General features: G+C 40.6%; 1 protein-coding gene across 7 annotated transcripts in view; it reads left to right on the plus strand.

Annotated features, from left to right (window-relative positions):
• ATXN1 (ataxin 1) overlaps positions 1-21,990 on the plus strand; it is a 462,258-nt gene that overhangs the window by 275,412 nt on the left and 164,856 nt on the right. For 6 of the 7 annotated variants that reach the window (XM_031935685.1, XM_031935684.1, XM_031935686.1 and 3 more), the window contains one exon: positions 1,758-1,895. The gene's annotated coding sequence lies outside the window, so the exon portion shown is untranslated. Of the gene's footprint in view, positions 1-1,543; positions 1,564-1,757; positions 1,896-21,990 lie in introns of those variants that run through there. The other variant, XM_023209808.2, reaches the window with a different exon arrangement.

A 21,990-nucleotide genomic window follows, 5' to 3' on the forward strand; every position in this document is an offset into this window, starting at 1 on the left:
CATTTTTGACTTTCCTGCTTGAATGTTAGTTTTGTAAGAGAAGCCTTCCTGAGACCCTTCTTCTAAGTGAGGTACCCCCATCATGACTACAAATCACAATGTTCATTTTTCCTTCATACTGCCTATCCAGCTTTCAAATTTTATGCATCCACTAAAACTCATATAATTATTTAATGTCTGTTCCTCTTGAGGCAGTGAGCTCTTAGGGTGCAGGATCCTGAGCTATTTTGTTTACCATGTATTCCCCCATCAAACACAGAGCCTGGTGAATATAGCAAGTACCAAGTAAAATTGTATCAAGTGAATGGTTTAATTAATGAGAAAGCACTTGGTAAACTGTATTCATTATGAAAGTGATGGTTAATTATATGTAACAGACACCTCCTTTCTCTCTTCTGCCCTAATTTTGTCTCTCCATTTTTTATTAGTTCTTTATTTTGAGGTATACTTGTCAGTGTGTTACCAATTCCAAATCTACGATTTGTTATTATTCATTCTTGTCTTTTTTTAGAGATGAGGGACCACTCTCTTTTTTCCTGAGAAATGGTATTAATGACACCCACAATGCTAATACTACAACTCTGTTTTTTCTGTGCATGCTCATGATTTGAAAGGAGAAACATGACTGGTCTTTGTCGATGATGTATTTGGGAAGCAGACAAGATTCTAGTATAGCACCTAAATTCTGTTTCTCGTCATCCCCAAAGCTGCTAATATAAGTTCCTGTGCCTCAAGTGTGCTTCTCAAAAGTACACAAGGCAAAATAAGTTAATAGTATCGTTCCAGGAGAAGCTGTTCCTCAGTCACCCTTAAAAGGGGGGGAAAAATCAAGAAATCCAGGTGTGGAAAATATTAATGATCAGGATATGAATAAGTCTTTTCATTAAAAGCAACAGCAAATAAACAAAAAGTTATCCAATCCTTTTCCATCAGGGCCTCGCTGTGCTACTTTGGTGGGTGTAAGTGTTGTCTTCGGTGGGCGGAAATGGCAGACAGCCAAGTGGAAAATTTCACAGCGTCGCAAACATTCAGTGCACAAAATGCCGCAAACCAGCAATCTGAGGGAGCCGTGTACCAAATAACCACGCTCCCGCATGTGCCCTACTGCCCACCTTACACTCTTTCTCTTAGCTTCCTGTTTGATGCCTTCACTTTCTTTTTCCCGGAGATTCCAGATTCTTCGTTTCTGTTCCTTTTCTTTCCTGAAACTCAGCACAGTAGGGCATACAGACGTTTGGATGCTCCAGGGATAGCTGATGATTGGTGCCTTGCCAGTGCTGACTTTTGTATTCTGACTCCAGGGCTCAGGAACAGGCTTATGACCACCAGTAACGCTTTGCATTTACATAGTGGATTTCTTCTTGGGAACTGTGTGTGCTTTGCAAGAATGATCCTCTTGATCTTCTCCATGACCCAGTAAGGTATGGAGTGGTAGAAGGTGCTAGTCCTTGGCTCCTTTTGCAGAAGAGTAAAGCCAAGTGGCCTGTTTTGAAGCTTTTTTGCAAGTTTGCATCTCAGCTAAGATTGTGTCTGAAATCTCCCAGAAACGGCTTCAACTTTGGGGTGAGGAGAGTCTGGCTGTACCGTGCTGTGTTCTTTTTGGGAAAAGAGCAAGAACATTGAACTTTTTTAAGAAAATGATCTTTGGTGAAGTATCAATTCGTCTAATTGGTCGTGAGACTTTATTCGTTGAGATAACAAGTGATTTGATGATGCGTTTACCTTTTTCTTTTTCTTCTGTTCTATTTCCATGCTAGGTATTTCTCACTTCTCTGTGAAAGGAAGAAAGACCACGCTTGAGCCCAAGAGCCCTCAGGAGCCCTCCAGCGCCTGTGGGAAGTCTCCATGGTGAAGTATAGGCTGAGGCTACCTGTGAACAGTACGCAGTGAATGTTGTAAGTTAACAACCAAGAATAATATCTGTAGTGGCTTGCCTGGTCAGGATTCATGAATCACTTGCTGTAACTGAGCCAGGTGTTGAAGGGGTATTAGCCTGAGCTCTAGGTGATCGTCCAATTAGTTTCTTTTTTTAAGGGAAGATGTCCTGTTTGTATTTGCTGGAACTTGCCTTTCTCTCAGCTTCTATGTCATGCTGCAAACTATCTACTTCAGGAATAAAAGGATAGAATACAGTGATTCTTTCATTGTAGGAACCCCTTTTCTACTGGTTCAGCCAAATAGTATCAGATTTAGAGCAGCCCCTTTAAACTGGGCTATTGCAATTCTTTTAGGTTGGTGAGTAGGGGGTAAAATTCTCCAGGCTAAGGATTAGCAATCAGAGTTTCCATCCAGCAATTATTCTTCTGCAGTTGATGAAAATGACATTTTTCTCTCTGGCTTTTAAAATCTTGAGGTATGCAAGTTATAAGCAGTTATGTGTGGTACTTCTCTTATTCAAAATGAGCTGATTTACTGATTTTGATCAGGTTAACTGGCTTGGGATTTTGAGACTAGAAAAGTTTGTTCCCACATGTCACCTGATGGCCGCCTTGCATGACAAGTTTTAGTATCAGGAAATGGAGGAGATGACATAGTGTGACTTCAGGGAGCCCTTCCACTAGGAAATAATGCAAGGGTGCTCAGCCCTGCTACTTTCTGGAGAGTTTACCTTGTTGCTGGACTGTGTCACAAAATAAAATTAGGAGATTTTGACCAGGAAAGAATATAGCTACATGAAACTCAGGATGGCCTATGAACACCTCTGAGGATGAGAAGATACTCTCTTCAAATTTTGGGAAATGACAAGCCAATTTCTTCTAAAATTTTGTTGTTTTTGTGTGTATATAAATACATATGAGTATTTCTGCTATATATATATATATATTCTTGTTTATGTATGTGTATATATCTATATATATATTTTTAGGTTTCCAGCTTCTTGTGAACTCGGCCAGAAAACTTTTTTGAGCATGTATTACCTATTTTTTTTGCAGTTGCCTACAAGATTCGTAAAGAGCAAAGTGCAGCATATATCAGGGAGAAAAGTATTGACATGGAAAAAATAGTTCCTAATATTTTTTGTTTCATAGATTTCTAAACATTTGTATTAAAATATGCATATGTATCCATGTCATATCCTCAGGGTTAAATAATTTAGTAATATTAATATGAGCTTATTAAATTCAAAATTTCCCAGTGCTTCATTGAAAGCAGACAATGGGAGACACTGAAGCTTCATTGTGTCTCCATTCTGTACACGTTGGGTCTAGTGGAAATCAGTCAACCTGGAATCAACTGACCTGAATCCTATTCCTGCTGTTGAGATCAAGTACCTTGGCAACCTTGGGCAAGTCGTGAAACCCCCATAAAGCAATATTTTGCAAGTCTGTGTATTGCTCCATACTACCTTATTTTCAATGTTTTGTTTTGTTTTGTTTTGTTTTAATTGAGATGGTGTCTTACTCTGTCACCCAGGCTGGAGTGCAGTGGTGTGATCTCGATTCACTGCAACCTCTGCATCCCAAGCTCAAGCGACCCTCCCACCTCAGCCTTCAGAGTAGCTGGGACCACAGGTGCACACCACCATGCCTGACTCATTTTTTGTATTTTTGGTAGACACAGAGTTTCACCATGTTTTTCAGGCTGGTCTTGAACTCCTGAGCTCAAGTGATCCTCCTGCCTCTGCCTCCTAAAATATTTTGATTACAGGTGTGAGCCACCATCCCCAGCCCATACTACCTTTTTATTAAGCAATCAGCATCTTGGTTTAGGGTTCCTGTAAGGGGCAGAGCATTGTGAAAGCACTATTTTACTTATTTATTTATTTATTTATTAAAAAAAAAAAAAAACCTTATTGTAAAAGTTTCTATCACTATCAAGGAATAATTGTGGGCCATGTTAGATTTGGGTACTCCAGTTACAGTGTGTTTTACTAGAAATCATTTTCCCAATCAGGTAACTGTTAGAATGCACTTCTGGTGGTATTGTTTAAAGCATTTTTATCCTAGGAAACAAGTGTCTTATGTAAAACTGCTTTAGGTTTCAGGCTCTATTTAAATAACTCGTACAGTTACCATAATCAAGATAGCTTTTGTTTCAAATCTAGTGGGGTTTTTTTGTTGTTGTTTTAACCGTTGCTTTGAACTGTTCGTGTGACACCTTGTCAGACCTCAAAGATTAAGTGAGGTTTTCAAACAACTTCTAAAGTGTACACTTTAAGATGCCACATGGCAGACTTGAAGTAATTTTAAAATCCTTCTGTAAATGGAGTGTGTTGAAGAGCAAGAAAATACCAAATTCTAGTGAACTTTTTCTGCATGCTAAGTACTTTCTTTTCAAAACCACATTTGCTTGGTAGGGGCAGTGGGAGTTCCTCATTTTCTTAGTAAACTGTGATGTTGATAACCTTTCATTATCTGGGCACATGTTCACAACACTGGTTTTCTATCTTCCCTGGGTTTAGTGTCCTGCGTACCCCAAAGCCTGTGCCATGGAGAGCTGTTGCAGTGGAGAAGGCAGGCGATTTTCAAAGAATGCGTGTTTGCACATGGACAGGGTCTGGGAGTGGGTGTATAAATGTGTGAGTGATAATCACAGCAGCCATTGGAAGTACTGGTTCCCATGCTCAGCAGTTCCTGCAGATGTTCCTCCTTGCATTCATTCCTCTGCATGTCCCGTTAACTGCCTCTCAAATCTGCCACCACTTGCCAGCAGATGGCCTTTGCCCCTGAAGATGTTTCAGACTGGCTCTAAGATGGGGGATCTTGTACAAGAAGAGAATGGTGCTGACACCGAACTCCGAGTTAGCAGACCTGGATTTTATGCACAGTGCTATTGTTAGCTATATAACCTTGGGCCCTCTCCACCACGGGGATTCATTTTATGATGGACAACTTGAGAAAATTCGGTTAAATCACTTGCAGTGGTGGTTCTCACCCTAACTGTCTCATGTTGCATAAAGTATCAGCCTTAGATGAGGCCAATTGAACCTTTATTTTACCTTCTTGGGTTCCTAAAAATCAACGATTTGGCACTACCTCATTTACAACTGTTTTTAAAACATTGAGCACAGTCTTAGGGTTAAAAGAAAACAAGAGTTATTACATCTTTCACTACTATGAAACCCTTTCCACAAGACCCTCCTAGGCACCATATGACAATTCAAAGGTATTTCTTTGAGACCATCCTTAGACTATAGCTTTAGCTGTTTAAATTTAGGGTCCATACTCATTGGTCCTTTTGAAAATAAACAGGAGCCATTTTTGAACTTGAGTTTTCTAAAACTAACCACCTCTGTGCTCAAATATTGGTTAGAGTCTAAGCAAGGAGGGAGATCCATATTTCATTCCTAAGCTTCTCTGCTTCCTTAAGTAAGAATTCTTGAGTTACCTTATCAAAGCAGCCTTCCCTGATCTACATAAAATAGCATCCACCCCATCCCTCTCAGTCCTCTAGCCTTCTGTGTTTTTTCTTTTAAGCATCTTACATATTATATATTTATTTGTTAATCATCAGTCTCCTTAACTAGTCTGCAAGCTCTGCAAAAGGAGGGATGGTATTCTTATTCTTATTCTTACTCCTTATTCTTATTCTTATTCTTATTCTTCCCTGGTGAATGAATAGTACCTAAAATACTGCTTGCTCCCATAATGGGCAGTCAGTAAATATTCACTGAATGAATGTCTAAGGATAGAGTAAGTGTGTCCCTAGGCCTCTCATGTGTGGGCCTGAGCCATTAGGAAAAGGAACATACATGCTGTTCTGATGAGATTGCTTGAATCTGACAGCAGTTTAAGGGTGTGGGGAAGGGATGGAGAGTCTAGACTATTTTCTTTTCCTTAGAAGTGGATACTTGATGTGTATAAAGAAATGTGAGGAGGGAACAATTTGTGTTTAAAAAAAAATGTTTTCTAGACCTATCAGTAGAGTTTGGGGATTTTCTAATACTTTTTTTTAAAAGTCTGCACTGTGTGTATTTCCTCTCCTTTCCATTTGAGTGGTTTGCTTTGTCACTTGTTTGTGAGCATCCTGCCCTGGCTTTCTGTGAACGGCGGTGGTTTTGTCTCTTATCATCACATCATTTCATCACTACTTACGTTCATGTTTCTTTTCAAAGTAGGACTGGGCCGAAGTGCTGTATCTCCCTAGAAAGGGGCTGACTGAATAGCACTTCATTCCAGTGCACACCTTAGAATGAAGAAAATGGTGTGCTGGTACAAATGAAACCCATTTAACGTCTCTGTGGTGTGTGATGGGAAGTTCACAAAAGCTTTCTTAGGGAGGCATTGTGCTATTTAGCTTTTGAGGACAGCAATAATAAAGGTTTCTGGAATTCTGTGTGTCTGTGTAGTCGCTTTTCAGAATAACTGCTCTGAGTGCAGGCATTACATTATTCCTAGGAAGAAATGGAGAGACTACAATAAATACCTCTGTACCTGTGTAAACAGCATTATGCTGTCTGTATAAATCTTAAAAAATGGGAGCTGAATTTCTCTTACTCTGAATCTCCGGAGTAAGAGAATTGCACACACACACTCTCTAATAAGAGCAATCTGGGAATTTCCCTCTGTGTCTGTCAATTTGTACCTTTTAGATTTGCCATCTGTGATACCAAATTCTCCAGCACTATCATAAAAAAAAATCTGAAGTAGGTAAGAGGGTCAGGAGAGAAGGGGAGATTCTACCACTGTTGGACAAGTGAGGGAGAACAATCTCCTTTTTCTTAAATCCTTGCTTGTAATGGTCCTGCAAATTGACCTGCAGATTGTAAAGGCAGAGAGGGTCTGACTAAGCTTATACCATCCAAGTGCGCTGGGAATCGCTTCAAGTCTTCTAGAGTTTTCTCTTTCACCCATTTCTCTCTCTTCCTCAGACTTCCTCAAATGGCTTCTGATTGACAGCTTTGCTAGTTCCTGGCCATTACCCCTGGTGTGTTATTTGGGATTGGCCCCTTCGGCAGGGTCTTTGCAGGAGTTACTGCTTCTAAGAAGTGGTGTCAGAGCTACCTCCTGAGGCAGCTGACAAAGTGCGCCCATCCCAGGCACACCCTTTCCCCTCGGCGCCTTCTTCCTCAAGTACTCAGCTCCTTCTCTCAGCATCTTGGACAGGACGAGGAAAATGAAAGAACACTCAGACGCTGTGGAAGGAAAAAAGTTCATGGATCTTTTACAACCTTCGCATTCTATGCGGGGAGGAAAACATCAACAGCCTGGTCAGGCTGCTTTGTAACTGAATAGTGCTGAGGTAAAATGCTTTTGTGTTCTCTTTAAGTTTAGAGTTCACTCAATACATGATATTTATTAACAGACTGTTGTGTGCCAAGATGTTCTGGAGTCCATCAGGGATCCAGTGCTGAGTAATCTGTACTTACCGCCGTTTGAGACTCTAGGAAGGTGCTATGGGAGGATGAACTTGGTGGCGGAATCAGGTATACGAAAGGGACGATGGGTAAGAGTCATCAGCGCTGGAATTTCAGGGAAGACATCTAAATTGAGCCTTCAAACAGAGGTAGAATTCCAACCCAATCTATGTGCGTATTTAGAGAAGACAAAGGAGGCTTTGAGAAGAGACTAGGAATAGTCTTTTGTGTACTATTTCTGTGTCTGGGCATGTGAGAGCTCAGAGCCAGAGCTTTCTTTCCATCAGAAATTGTTTGAACACTGACAAAAACATAGCATGAGGATTTGTAGCACATGGTCACCAGGCCACCATTTTCTTCAGGATCATTTTAGATCTTTTTTTTTTTTTTTCAGACAAAGTCTCTCGCTGTGTCGCCCAGGTTGGCATGCAGTGGCACTATCTCAGCTCACTGCAACCTCTGCCTTCTGGGTTCAAGTGATTCTCCTGCCTCAGCCTCCCAAGTAGCTGGGATTACAGGCATAATTTTTGTGTTTTTCATAAGGACAAGGTTTCACCACGTGGGCTAGGCTGGTCTCAAAAGTCTTGAGCTCGAGTGATCTGCCCACCTCGGCTTCCCAAAGTGCTGGGATTATAGGCATGAGCCGCTACACCTGGCCCATTTTAGATTTTTATATGTAAAAGTTGAAGCAGGAACTTGAGATGCCTAAAGAATGATGCCTCCCGGAGTTAGTAAGGGCAGTGTTTCCAACTGAACTTTGGACAGAAAAATACATCCAAAACTAAAGCTATATTTTTTAGGTGGTATATAATGTTCAAGAATCCACAAGAAAGAAGGGCAGGGATGAATGAATAGTAATAAAAACTAGTTGACATTGTTTTGTCATAGAACCCAAACAAAATCTATTGGTTCTTAACAACACATAAATTACTCCTTAGGACTAATGTAAAGAGAAAAATAGGTAACTTCATTTTTTAATTATCTAAATTTTTCACTTTCGTAAAAGAATCATATTATACCATAAAAATATTAACCACGTCTCCAACTTAAATTCATGTTAAATTTCCAGTGGTAGCTATGTAATAAATTATTGCTAAGTAGAATCGTAGACTGATAGAATTAATCCATCTTCTATAAATCCTGAGGATTATGTTAACCTTTTTCAGACACCTAAACAAGTATGTTACATGATTCAGAAAAAGTCATTTTTGACAAGTATAAAATGATTTTTAGGTGTGATAGCAAATTAGCTGTTTGAAACCTATGTTAGAGAAATTAAGTTTTCAGAGTAATTTTTTTTCTATTTGTGCTTATATTCCTGAAACAACTTACTTAAGAAGAGTCTCCTTAAATGGAAACATAAATGGTATACAAATGGTGATCCTCTGTTGTCATCTTTTATTTCCAAAACTCAGGCAGGTTTTTGTCATCATGCTCTTTGGACTCTTAACCATCTTCTTCTACTTTTAAATTCTACTTCTTTCTCAATACCTTTATAAACAGCATCTTATGATCATTTCCCAGTCTTGAGTGTCTGGCACTGGGAGGTGACCTGCCCACATTGCTAGCAGAATTCGCTGTTGGACCCCTGCACAGGTCCCGAGCTGTTGGTTACGTGTTTCAATCTGCACATCAGCCATCCTCACCAGCCTTCCTTTGTGCATCTAGAAATGAAAATGCTCTTGACAAAATGGTATTCTAAAGTTTCCATTAGGTTGCTCTTCATTTCATTTTTCCTTTCTTCTTCCCAAGCCTTTGTGGCTTGCATAGAATTGAAAAAAAAAAAAATGTAATTTCTCCAGGGCTAAAATCCAAGACTTTGATAGGCAGTCTTAATGCCTGGGGCTCCTACAAGTTGCTACCCGTTATAAGCATTGTAAAACTCACCCTGGAGAACAAAGAGAACTGGGCACAAAGATTATTCTCTTCTTCTACCATGGCAAGCCATAGTTTTCCGGTTTCCTTTGACTTTTTCTGCTTTGATCTCTAAAAGGAGGTAGAGGAGTAGAATGCTATTGTTCAGAAAGGAGAAAGCTATTACTTGTCCAAACAGATTGTTTTTTCCTTCTCTTTGGCAACCTCAGTGGCTCTACCTGTTTCTGGCTCTCATACTTCTGCTTATGAACAGCCTTCCTCCCTAATTTTCAGGAAACTAACAAATTAAACGTGCAGATGTCAGGTGGTTACTCCATATCTAGTGGCTCACATAATTCAAAACAGAGTCATTCAGCGTCTATCTAAAGCTAGTTCCTTGCCCCTTCTCAGTCACCGCCACATCAAGCACAAATGTAGATGAAAGGGTAGTGTGTCAAGGTGAGAGCTGCCCACTGGGTGGTGTTACTCTGTCACTCACTGTAGGGGACAGATTAGCTGCCAATCAGTATCTCATCGCTGTCATCGGAGTTTATAATCCAGGTTCCCAGCCCCACTGGTGATCTGTTTCTGTGCCTCTGCAGGGACGCCAGTTGTCCTAGCAACGTACTGGCTGGCACTTCGTTAGAGGCAAGTGAGGGAGTGGCGGTGGAAGAGGGTGGCCTCGAGAGGGTCAGAAGGGAGTTGGCAGTCACCTTGCTCAAAGAGGATTTTCCATTTCCCTCATCTGGGCAGGCCTCCAGGAGGAAGACGTCACTTACTAAGTGTATCATGGGAGTGTCACTTACTAAGGATCGTGGACCACATGGTCTTTCTGGTACAGATAGAATCCCATGGAGAATAGCAAATGAATTAATGGGTAGTCCAGGTAGAATGTGGGGACTGCCGGGCCAAGATGTTAGGTGATCTCAGAGCATCTCATGGTGTCAGTTTTTCTTGTGAATCAGGTTAATGTTCTGGTTGTTTATCAGCACTGGCATGCAGAGTTGGAGACATGAGTAGATGTTTCGGAGGAATCAGAGGTCAAGGGAGGCAGAAGGAAGGGAAACACCATGACAGTCCCTCTTGGCCACTTTTTCCTGTTGACAGGTCTGGCCTGAAAGCTGTCCAGTGTAACAAGAGCCTTCTTACAGAGCCCTGGTAACTTATCCATGCTCCCAGCCTTGAAGAGGAATACGGCCCACCTTGTACTCTTCTTTTTAATTGCTCTCCTCTCTTTATGCCACATTGAATTGGCACTAAATGACTTTTTCCGCCATTTTCTGATTTGAATCCAAAGAACATAGAAATACTGTGGATGGTATCTTAAGGTCCCTGTCCAAGGTGGCCTTGCCTAGATGAAATCTAAAATGGCCAGTCAAGGGACATTGGCAGACCTGGGGGCTTCCCTCCATGGCCACTTCTCTGTGGAAACCCCCAGGCAATGGATTTGGTGACATTTTCTCCTGAGAGTGCTTCTGGTCTGTGTGGTCCTGGAGATGCCAAGACATTTTTCACGAAGAAAGATACTCAAGGTGGGTCTTTGCAAGGAAATGGGGAACCAGGAAGACTGATGAAAGGGTGTCCCCCGAGCACGGAAGATCCACAGATAAAAGGAAGTATGAAGTATGCATTGTTGCCTTTCCCTTCACGACTAAAAGAGTTTTTGTAGTCTCACTGACCTTCCTCATTTGTTCCACTGAATGACCACACTGAAGCCGACGTAATTGCATGAAACTGTGTGCTTATGATGGGAAAGGCATTTAGGGTGTAACTGACCATTTCTAGCACCTTTTGTATACTCAACAAGTATTCACTTCTTCTACCATAGCTGAAATAAGGGCTGGTAGTGAAGATCTGGGACTGAAATTGAAATAAATAATTTTTGGAAAAAGAAAAACTCCAAGGGTAGCTATTGGCACTTTCAGAGCATCCTGTATTTTCAGGATGTTTCGTATGAGATAAAGTAAATCAGTTTTGTTTGACAGGGTGTAGTGTGCCCAGCCAGGTCCTTATTTTGAATTGCCGAAGTGATTTAAGTGATAGAAGATATTGTGTGTTCCTGAAACAATAAATACCTATTAAGTGCATTTTGATACTGTGGAGAAGTACAGTTTTGTTTTTTTGGATTATTGTATAACTGCTGATTCAACACTTGGTGTTTAAATACTCATCAGTCTTTATGGTGCACAGGTAATAAAGATAGTTCTCTCATGTGAATAAGAAATACAACTAATGTGAATGGCATTAAAGTTAGAAGATTCAAATTCTTCTCTGGGTTTGATGGTTGCTTTTTTAGAAGAAATTTGGTAAAGTAGATGATAGCCCAGTTAGGTTTCATGAACTTCATGCTTCATGTTCTTTTCTTTTTACCACCTAGCTAGATACACAATAATATAAATATTTGGAAGCATACTAGAATAGAAAGAACCTGTTGTCTCTTCTTCCTGAATAAGTTGTCGTTGATCACAAGAGTAGGCGTGAATCAAAATATTAATGACCAGGCCGGACACAGTAATTCCAGCACTTTGGGAAGCCGCGGCGGGTGGATTACCTGAGGTCAGGAGTTCAAGACCAGCCTGGCCAACATGCTGAAACCTCATCTCTACTAAAAATATATATAAAATTAGCTGGGCGTGGTGGCACATGTCTGTAGTCCCAGCTACTTGGGAGACTGAGGCAGGAGAATCACTTGAACCCGGGAGGTGGAGGTTGTAGTGAGCCAAGATCATGTGTCTGCACTCCAGCCTGGGCAACAAAGTGAGACTCCATCTCAAAAAAAAAAAAAAAAAAAAAAAATTAATGACTAAGGAGAAGCTGGGGACACCTTGGGCGCTGTCCAATAGCAGGAACTTCAGGCTAAGAATGGACACCTGGGTTCTCTTCCCTTCCCTCCCCTTTTAGACCAAGGGCAAGCTACTTTCTTTCTGGGTGCCTCTATTTCCTTATCTTCTGAAGGAATATCATTATCACTGCCACTTAACAGCATCAGATTTAAAGTATTAGTTCATATAAGAGGCTCTTTGAATCACATTTGGGTTCAGATTTCAGACCTGCCACTCATTAGCTGTGTGTCCTGTGAGAAACTGCCCAACCTCTCTGAGCCTTATTTACTTCATCTATAAAGAAGGTCTGACCATACCTACCCTGATGACTTATTAAGAGAGTTAAATGCGAAAATGCGATAAAGTCTGTTCAGTTTTTAGCCCAGTGATTGCTCCCTAATAACTGTGGCAGCCATGATGCTGTTATGATGATAAATTTCACAAAACAAAATCTATCATGATGTGTTGCTGAAGTGAACAGGTGAGCAGTTGCAACTTGCTAGTCTCTTTGTTGTAGAGACATTTCCTCTGTAATAGGAGTTGTCATTAACTGTCATTGTCATTACACTGACAGTGAATTCAGTTATGTATTGTTAAGACCTTCTGCTTCCTTGACATGTATATAGTAGAATAATTATGACAGTGAAGGTGACACATTTGTCAGAACTATCCATGTGCATATGCTGAGGGCCCTTGGAATTTTAGGTGAATTTTATAGAATTAGTCAAACTGAAAGGCAGAGTGAGTTTGGAAGCTATAATAGTCTCATCTATAAAAGGAGTAGGGAGATTCCCAAAGGCTATTGATATGAGTAGAACTCTAAAAAAGTAAAACATTGAAATACATTTTGATGTGGTTACCGTGTCTAGGTGGTGATAGGTAAAAACGGTCTAGTCTAATTCTTTGAAATTTAGGATAGAAGAAAGTCTGAAGATGGATATCTACATTATTTTATCTTCTTTCAGCAAATATTTACAGAAAGAGAGAGCGATTGTGTGTGTGTGTGTGTGTGATCTTCTGGGATCAGGGAAGCTTTCATCCTCAGACTTGAATGATGAGTAGGTGTTAACCAGAAAATGAAGTGGATGTGTCAGTTAACATATACTGTGTAACAAGCCATCCCAACAGTTAAGGTCCAAGACCACAATCTTATGATTGTAGGTCACCTGGGCTATTTTAGTCTGGGCAGCTTGGCTGGGACTGGTTAATCCAGCATGGTCTCACTCGTGTGGCTACTAGAAGGCTGGTTTGCCTGAGAGATGGGTGATCTTCAGCTGGGACAGCTTGTCTCTGCTTCAGGTGGCCTCTCATCCTCCTGTAGAGTAGTCTCAGCTTCTTCACTTTGTAGGTTCAGGGTTCCCAAAAGCAGCAAGAGAGGGCAAACCCCAGTGCATGAGTGCTTTTCAAGCTCTGCTTCAAGATGCTTGTTAATTTCCCTTTAACCAAAGCAAATTACTTAATTTGTTCAGTTCAAAGGATGGGGAAACTCTAGTTCTAGTCACATAGGAGACAACATGAGCAAAGCTCAAAGGTAAGAGAGAACATGGTGTGTTGGAAGACTGCAAGTAGTTCGAAGTGGCTGGAGTCAGGCATATGTGAAGTCTCATGAAGAACAAGCCAGATTATAAAGTGTCTTTTCAGTAAGCTCTGCTGAGGAATTTAGAGTTTATCTTGAAGACAGGGGAGTGGTCATTGAAAGAGTTTAAGCAGGATGTTGACATGATCAATAAGATGTGTAGAGACATGGTTAGGTGGCAAAAGCCTAAAAGCACTCATTAGCCTAGACAATTCAGGAAATTTCCAAAGAGATGACCATGACCCAGGGATAGCATAGGAGAAGATGGAAGGACTTGACTGAGAGGTGGCTCAAAGCTGACGTGTACTTTCAGAACAATGTGACCAGAAAAGGGGTTGGAGGCCCTTCAAGGTAGAGCAGAAAAGACAGAGGTTCAGGTCATCAGCAATATCTGTGTGAATCTGGTGGGAGAACTCCACCAGTGTTCCTCACCTCGCTCCTTTGTGGGATCCTGCCAGACTCCAATGTCCTTGGATTCTAAATAAACACCTACCAAGGGGCTGAGTCAAAGAGATCAGTCTCTGAAAGTCTCTTGTCATTGTCATCATCCGGCCCAAGACTTTTCCTTCCAACATGTTTTTCCCTTTGACCTCAAAATAAACAATGTGTTCTTAAGGCTCTGGGGTGTTCTCAAAATGCTTCTCTGACCTCGGATAGGACCATGCTTAGCCTTTAATTTCCAGATCTGACCTTTTAACTACACTTTTAAGCCTAACTCTTTCAAAAGGCAAAAATAGAAATGACTGTTTCATTTCACCAAATTCAAATCGCCAAGAGTGAGAACGTGCGGTTTTCACCGGTACGTTTGGGGACCAGTTTGTTGTCACTGAAACTGCCTGATATCGGGTCAGAGCGGCTGGGTATTTTTCAGTCCTTGGGGTTATAACTCAGATGTTGAAAGTGCTATCGTTTATAGATAAAAATGAGGGAGGGGAGCATCAAAATGTGTGCGATGCAGATAATAATTTGCCAGGTTTTCTTTCTAATTTTTTCATTAAAAAAGAAAATACAGAAGAGTCTAAAAGTAGGGCAGCCTGCCTTCATTCCTGTGCTCTTTTCCTTGAGGGACACCTTCCCCAACCAAATAATTGAAAATAAATGGGAATTGTGGGAACAGAGGAAGACAAGAAGGAAAACTAAAAACCCAGAACCTAATCTTCCAGGGGCAGGCGGGCCACTTTTGTAGCTCAGATTCTGACACTTTCTCCAATGAAAGAGTTCGAACAGACTTCCTGATTGCAGTGCTGTGTCAGCATTAAACTCAATGCAGGGTTCTGCTCTGGCACCTTTGGGGCTGGTGGTTTAGCCCTCTGCGTGCCATGTCTTATCACCAGCACTGCTAACTGAATGGGATGCATTTTCAAAGACAGGAGAGGGTCTGAAAAACCCCAGGGCACGGTCGGAGCCTGCAGGCATTTGTTTGCTGCTGAGAACCATGGCAAGCATTTTTGACATTTTTATCAGAGTCTTAGTTAAACAGTTATGTGGAGGACTGATAAAGAAGTGTGTGATAGGAGACTTCCTAATTTGAAGTACCCATATTTGGCGAGCTTTATACTCATGTGAAATGGAAATGAAAACATGGCATGTTTTGGAATTCCTGATTCTGCTTATTTGCTTTAATAGCAGATCATTGCATAAACACTGACTCACTGCATTCTATACTGAAAGGAAGATATGGTTTGCTGTGTTCAATCTGTTCTGGCTTCCAGAACACAGTATAGAACAAGTGCCAGAAGAAGGGATGAGCTCAACTTTATAGGTGACCGGAGAGATGCCCAATTCCATGTTTTGTTCTGTACAAACACATGACCTTACATGAAGTTTTGCATAAAATATTGAAATAGTATGTGACTCTTTAAAAATATGTATGTAATCCGTTCTAGAGTATATGGAGTAGAGAGTGAAAAAATAGAGTCTTCTTATTTTTGGAAGTGGGGTGAAGACGCAGGTGTGCATATGCTGCCACCTGCGTGTTATTTCACTGAGTTTTGTTAGGTTCTTTTCTTACTCACCTGCACTTTGTATGTTACCTTAAGCACTGTAACCATTCTAAGCTGCTGGGGACATGGGTATGCAATTAAAGTCAACGCTGTGATTAAAACCACCTCCTGTTGTTTACCTTTTTAGAAATTTTAATAATACAGTCAAGTCTGAAAGAGTGGAACTTTTCTCAAAGCTACACACTTGGTTGCCTCTTCTTGATTAATGTATGGGGGCGGTCATTGTAACCTAAGGTCTGGCAGATGGTGCGGAGATTGATGAAGTAAGGCCTGTTAAGTATTCTAAGTGTCTTATAAAGAAAAATAGGCTACCCTAATTCAAATTGTTGTTGCTCTCCTAAACTTCTTTTATGTAAACTCCCTGTATATTACAATGACAGACTCTCTCTGTCTCTCTCTCTCTCATGCGCGCACACACACACACACATGCCTGCATGCACACACACACATGCACACATATGCACACTCCTGACATGCTCTGCTGAAAGCTGCCCAGCTACGGAGAGGTGAGAATCTAATCCAGAGCACATGGCTGCTTTGCATTTCACTGGCTGTCTAGTGTCACTCTATGATACAGGCATAAGGTCATAACTGTGAGCTATCATTGTCACTTATCTTAATATTAAAGCTCCCTGATCCAATCTGTCTGCCTTATCTATTACATCATTTACATATCAAGATTCTTCAAATGTAACTACTCATTGCAGCAAACCAGGAACACCGAGCTCTAAAGCATCTCCATTCACTTCGTTCATCTCAATCTTAAATTACTAACAATAGTTCAGTTCCAAGATGACACTAAAAATTCAAAATTACTTTCTGTGATTAACTTACATTGTGATGGTTGAGAATTATTTAGTAGAAGACCTGTTCATCTTCTGATAAAGCCCTTTACAAGTTTTGAATTTTGTGTGTGTGTGTGTGTGTGTGTGTGTGTTTTAATTGCCAGGAGTCTTTCAGATAGCAGGGAGATTGTTGGAATGAGAAAGCAAAGCTTGTATGAAAACTTGTGGCAAAAGGTCATCTGTGCTGTGGGGGAAATTTCAAAGTAGGCACAGTTTGTTTCCAGTGGTTCCTGCCTGTCCTTTCAGTGGCTGGTCACTCTCTGTTGCCTTTCCAGTCAGATATTTCCCCTCTTCCAATGCCTGACATCAGTCTAGTTACCTTGGTTGGCCTGTAGAGAAAAACAGTTTTGTTAAGACACTCACATTAAGCTGATAGAGACCTTGGCTAGGATAATTGCATTTTTCAAGGGCTAAGGGATGGAAGGATTTAATTTTTCTCTTAATTATTTTTGATAGAGATGCAGTCTCACTATGTTGCCCAGGCTGGACTCACACTCCTGGCCTCAAGTGATCCTCCTGTCTTGACCTCCCAAAGTGCTGGAATTACAAGCGTGGCCTGAAATTTTTAATGATGATTTCCGCTGATCCCAGTGGAGATCTTTCGGATGTCATTTTTCAAACAGATTAGGAAGCAAGCAGCTGCCTACCTAATCAATCCATACTACCCATTCTGATGTCTGTGCTATAACTTTCCGTATAAAATAACTAACTTAATAATAATCAAATAATTTTGCATGTCAGTTTGAAAGCTATGATATAATTTTCCAACATAATTTTCCAGTTCTTTTTATTATAGTAAAATATACATAACGTAAAATTTACTGTCTTAGCCATTTTTAAGTGTATAGTCATACATTCATATTGATGTGAGATCATCTCCATCGTCTTGTCTTCAGACCTCTTTTTTTTCTGGCAAAACTGAATCTAGACCAATAAAACACTAATGTTTCACCCTCCACCCTAGCCCCTGGCAACCACTGTTCTACTTTCTGTCTATTATTTTGACTACCGTAAGTGCCTCATACAAGTGGAATCATGCAGTATTTGTCCTTTTGCGCCTGGCTCATTTCTCTGAGCATAATGTCCTCCAGGTCTGTCCATGCTATAGCTTGTGTCAGAATTTCCTTCCTTTTTAAGGCTGAATAATATTCTGTTGTATGTTTATATACCACATTTAGCTTATCCTTCATCTATCAATGGGCACTTGGCTTGCTTCCACCTTTAGTTCATTGTTAATGCTGTTATGGATATGAGCGTGCAAATATCTCTTTGAAACCATTCACCAACTCTCTTTTTTTTGTTTTTGAGACAGAATTTCGCTCTTGTTGCGGGATCTCAGCTCACTGCAACCTCCGCCCCCCGGGTTCAAGCAATTCTCCTGCCTCAGCCTCCCAAGTAACTGGGATTACAGGCACTCGCCACCACACCGGGCTAATTTTGTATTTTTAGTAGAGACAGGGTTTTGCCATGTTGGTCAGGCTGGTCTCAAATTCCTGACCTCAGGTGATCTGCCTCCTCGGCCTCCCAAAGCACTGGGATTACAGGTGTGAGCCACTGTACCCAGTCTTCACCAACTCTCTTTTATGTCTTCGTTAGATACAAGTGTTTGAAGACCTGCTACCCACTTTGAACCTTTTTTCATGATAGAACTGTAGGTAGACTTTCTGCCTAGTAGTGTTATTTGAAGCATCCTCTCTGCTGACCTCTTTCCTGAGGCCTGAAATGCTACTAATAGTAGTTTAGTCCTCAAGTATCAAGCAAAGCCTTCAGCTAGTTTTCTATTAAAATGCATATGATCCTGGGGCAGAGGCCACAGATAATATATTAGCACCTTGGTGTGAATTTTTTTAATTAGATCCTATCTTAGAAGCTTTCTTTACCCCCTTGCCTAGTTCTTCACTAATTGCTCCGTGATAAGGTCTTGCATTATTACTGCAAGTATCACACTGTATTAAACTTATTTATATTTTTGCTTCTCCTGATAGAATAGAAGCTTCTTAAGGGCAAGATTCTTGTATAATTGCTGTTGGTTTTTCAGACCCTAATAGAATGTCACAGACAACTTTCAATAAGCTGCTCACTCATTCTTTCATGCATTCATTCATTCACCAAGCATTTATTGGGTGCCCATGCTGTAAGTGCATTTTAAAACTCTGTCTTTCTAGAAGGTTTGAATGGCCAAGGGCCAACTCTGTTGCACAGTTTTGGCAGATTTTAGAAAACGTAAAATCTAACTTCCTTTATTTTTAGGTGCAGGAACTTGGTCCAGATGAGTGGATCAACCTCTGAAATAGTTTTCTATCACCGTCCTACCTGTTTTTTTTTTTTTTTTTTTTTTTTCTGCTTCCATTCAGAAGAAACGTCGATCTAAGTAAGTTTGTGTTCTTCTATTCAAAAGTAAGATGATGTTTCAATGTATATTCTCAAGCATCTGAAAACTTCTCTGGTTGCTCTAAATCTCAATATTTCCAATATCAGCCATGTACAGTTTTAAAATGCTTGCACTCTCTTAGGACATTGTGAACAATCTGCGTAGAAAGGGGAGTGACTTTTGCCTCTTTTGGTTTATTTGCTTTGCATTGATTTGTAACTGTGTACTTCAGTATATACCAGCAACTCCTAGCCCAGGGATAGCATAGACTTGCTTACTGGTTCCAGGGACTGTTCATTCATCCCACAGTGGCTTCCTTGGAAACAAGTTACTCTGATAACAATTTGATGGTACTTCCCTGTATAAGGTAATAACCAGTCCTGGCTGGGCGTGGTGGCTCACACCTGTAATCCCAGAACTTTGGGAGGCCAAGGCAGGCGGATCACGAGGTCAGGAGATCTAAACCGTCCTGGCTAACACAGTGAAACCCTGTCTCTACTAAAAATGCAAAAACAAAATTAGCCGGGCGTGGTGACATGCGCCTATAGTCCCAGCTACTCAGGAGGCTGAGGCAGGAGAATGGCGTGAACCCGGGAGGCAGAGCTTGCAGTGAGCTGAGATCGAGCCACCGCACTCCAGCCTGGGAGACAGAGTGAGACTCTGTCTCAAAATAAATAAATAAATAAAATAAAAATAATAATTAAAAAAAAACAGTCCTAAATCAAATTCTTCCTTAAGGCTCTAGCCTCAGAGTTTATTAGTTCTTAGTAATGTTACTATGAAGGCTAATAGGAGACAAATTATTATTCTGGTTTTTATTGTTATTGCCACTGCAATTCCTATGATTATTGCTATAATTCCCTATTTAATAGGTAAACAAGTTACAAAATATTCAATGGTCACTAGATAGAAATAGAAATGGAATGTCTTTACCAAGAGAATATCCATGTTTTATAGAGAACAGGAAACAAGTAATAAATGGAATCTTCAGACAATCCTTTGGTCTTCTTTTAGGCAATGGTTCAGCTTCTTTACCTACTAAAATTTTGGACAGGGTTGTTAACAGGCAATACAGTCTAAAATGAACTGTTTTAAGTTTTCCTTTCTGGCTTTTTCATGCTCCTACATTAATGCAATAGGATTGAAGGCTACAAGAATGATAATTGCAATATGCTGAAATAATGAGCTACAGTAAATAGCTATAGTAAATGTATGCCCATAGAAAAGAATTGAAAACAGATGGCTTTTGGTTAAAGGTACTTACTGTAACAGATTTCAAGGTGAAACTGTTAGTTCAGAAAAGATGGTAGATAGAGCCTTTAAAAATACTGTCACTGGGGTGCCTGTTCTTCTATAATTCTTCCTCCATCCCCCACCTCAAGGACCACACCGCTCCTCCCTCCTTTGCATGTAAAGCAGTAGTTTTGACAAATAAAACCAAACATTAAAACCTGACATTGGTGACTGGACTGTGCATCCCTCTGGTGTGTGGATGGGGAACATATCTCCGTGATAGTGTAACCACACTTCATGCTAATTCCTGGTCACATCGCTGCGTCCTCTTCATACATAATTTGCGTCATGGGGTGTTTCTGCATATGTTGTGCATTTTGATGTTATTTTTAGCTACAATTTTTGAAACAATAACAATTTTTTAAATAGACTAATCAAGAAAGTGCCTCCAGAGTCAAGAAAACAAGTGCTGGGGATGTGTGGGTGGGGGTCTGTCTCCTCCCCGCCCAGGGCATTTCCCTTTGCTGCTGTTGTTACTACTCCTTCCATTACTCTTTGTGACTTTAGCTCTTTGAAATTTCCATTCCTTTTTTTTTCCTTGTGCATCAGGATGTGGCTGTTGAAGTCATTTATGTTATGCGAGGCTGCACCACAGTCATTTAATGCAAACACTGGCTTTTGTGTAAGGCACCGCCTTTTCTACCCTCAGCAAGGAAGATGTTATTGGAAACTTGAATTATGAGATGGAAAGGACATTAATCCTTTCATTGAAAAAATTAGTCTTTTACATGGATTCTCTGTAATAGCTTGAAGAGAAATTAAGGAAATGCAAACTAGGAATATAAAAAATCTGCCATGTTATTATTATCTACCTGCCCGTAGATGTTCACCACCATTAGCATTTGAGTGTGTTTTCTTCCAGAATATTTTCTATGGAGATATATATATATACACACACACAAATAAATACATCTAACTTTACAGAAATGGAATCATGCATGATAACACTTTTCCAAACTTTCTTCTCTCACATTGCAAAAGTTGTGAACGTCTTTCCATCTGAATAAATACAGATTTTCAAAATGTTTTTCTGACCACTGACTTTTCCAGTGTATGAATATAAGAGTGAAAATTCTTTGACTTCACCAATTGTATATGCCCCCTTTTCTCTTTTCTGCTGATATCAATTGAACTGCCCTCTTGCTCTGTCCTAAATATGATCAGATGAGAATTCTGAAAGAGAAGAAATCTAGGAACCCTACCTGATAGAGAGTGATCCTCTTGGGTTCCCTCCTCACATGTAGGACTTTTAAGAAGTTATTCCTCTTCCATCTCAGCTTCCTGGACACAGTTCGCCATGGCTTTTCTTGAAAATTGTGCTTTCCCTTAGAGTCCTTGTATTGTCTGTTTACCTTCCCTCAAAGCAAGGACTCATGACCTCACCTGTAGTGAGCCTCCCTACCTCTCATGTCTTTACGTGGCCTGGACTTAGCAGAGATACCTCTTGGTACATCATATTGATTGCATCATGACCTTTCCCAGGGTCTGGATTGACTCTCTCTTTCAGATTTCATTTTAACCTCCTAATCACAGGCTATCTTTGATGCACCCATCTTTACCTCCAGTTCTTCTGCTAAAGAACTGGAGGCTTATGGCTCTTGTCTTATGGTCAAACATGATGCTCTGATGACTACTCTTCCCGATGCATTCATCCCATCCCAAATCCTGCCCTTGACCTGATCCCCATCTGAATCACTGCATCCTCCTAGTTCTTGGCTACAAAAATGACTTTCCTCTAGCCCTTCAAACCTTGGCTGGGAGTCATCTTTATGGCCTTCCCTGATTTTTTTGTTTGTTTGTTTATTTGAAATGGAGTTTCACTCTTGTCATCCAGGCTGGAGTACGGTGGACGATCCTGGCTCAGTGCAACCTCCACCTCCCAGGTTCAAGCGATTCTCCTGCCTCAGCCTCCCAAGTAGCTGGGAGTAC

This window comes from Piliocolobus tephrosceles, chromosome 5 (genome assembly GCF_002776525.5).
Source record: "Piliocolobus tephrosceles isolate RC106 chromosome 5, ASM277652v3, whole genome shotgun sequence".
NCBI classification, from domain to species: Eukaryota; Metazoa; Chordata; class Mammalia; order Primates; family Cercopithecidae; genus Piliocolobus; species Piliocolobus tephrosceles.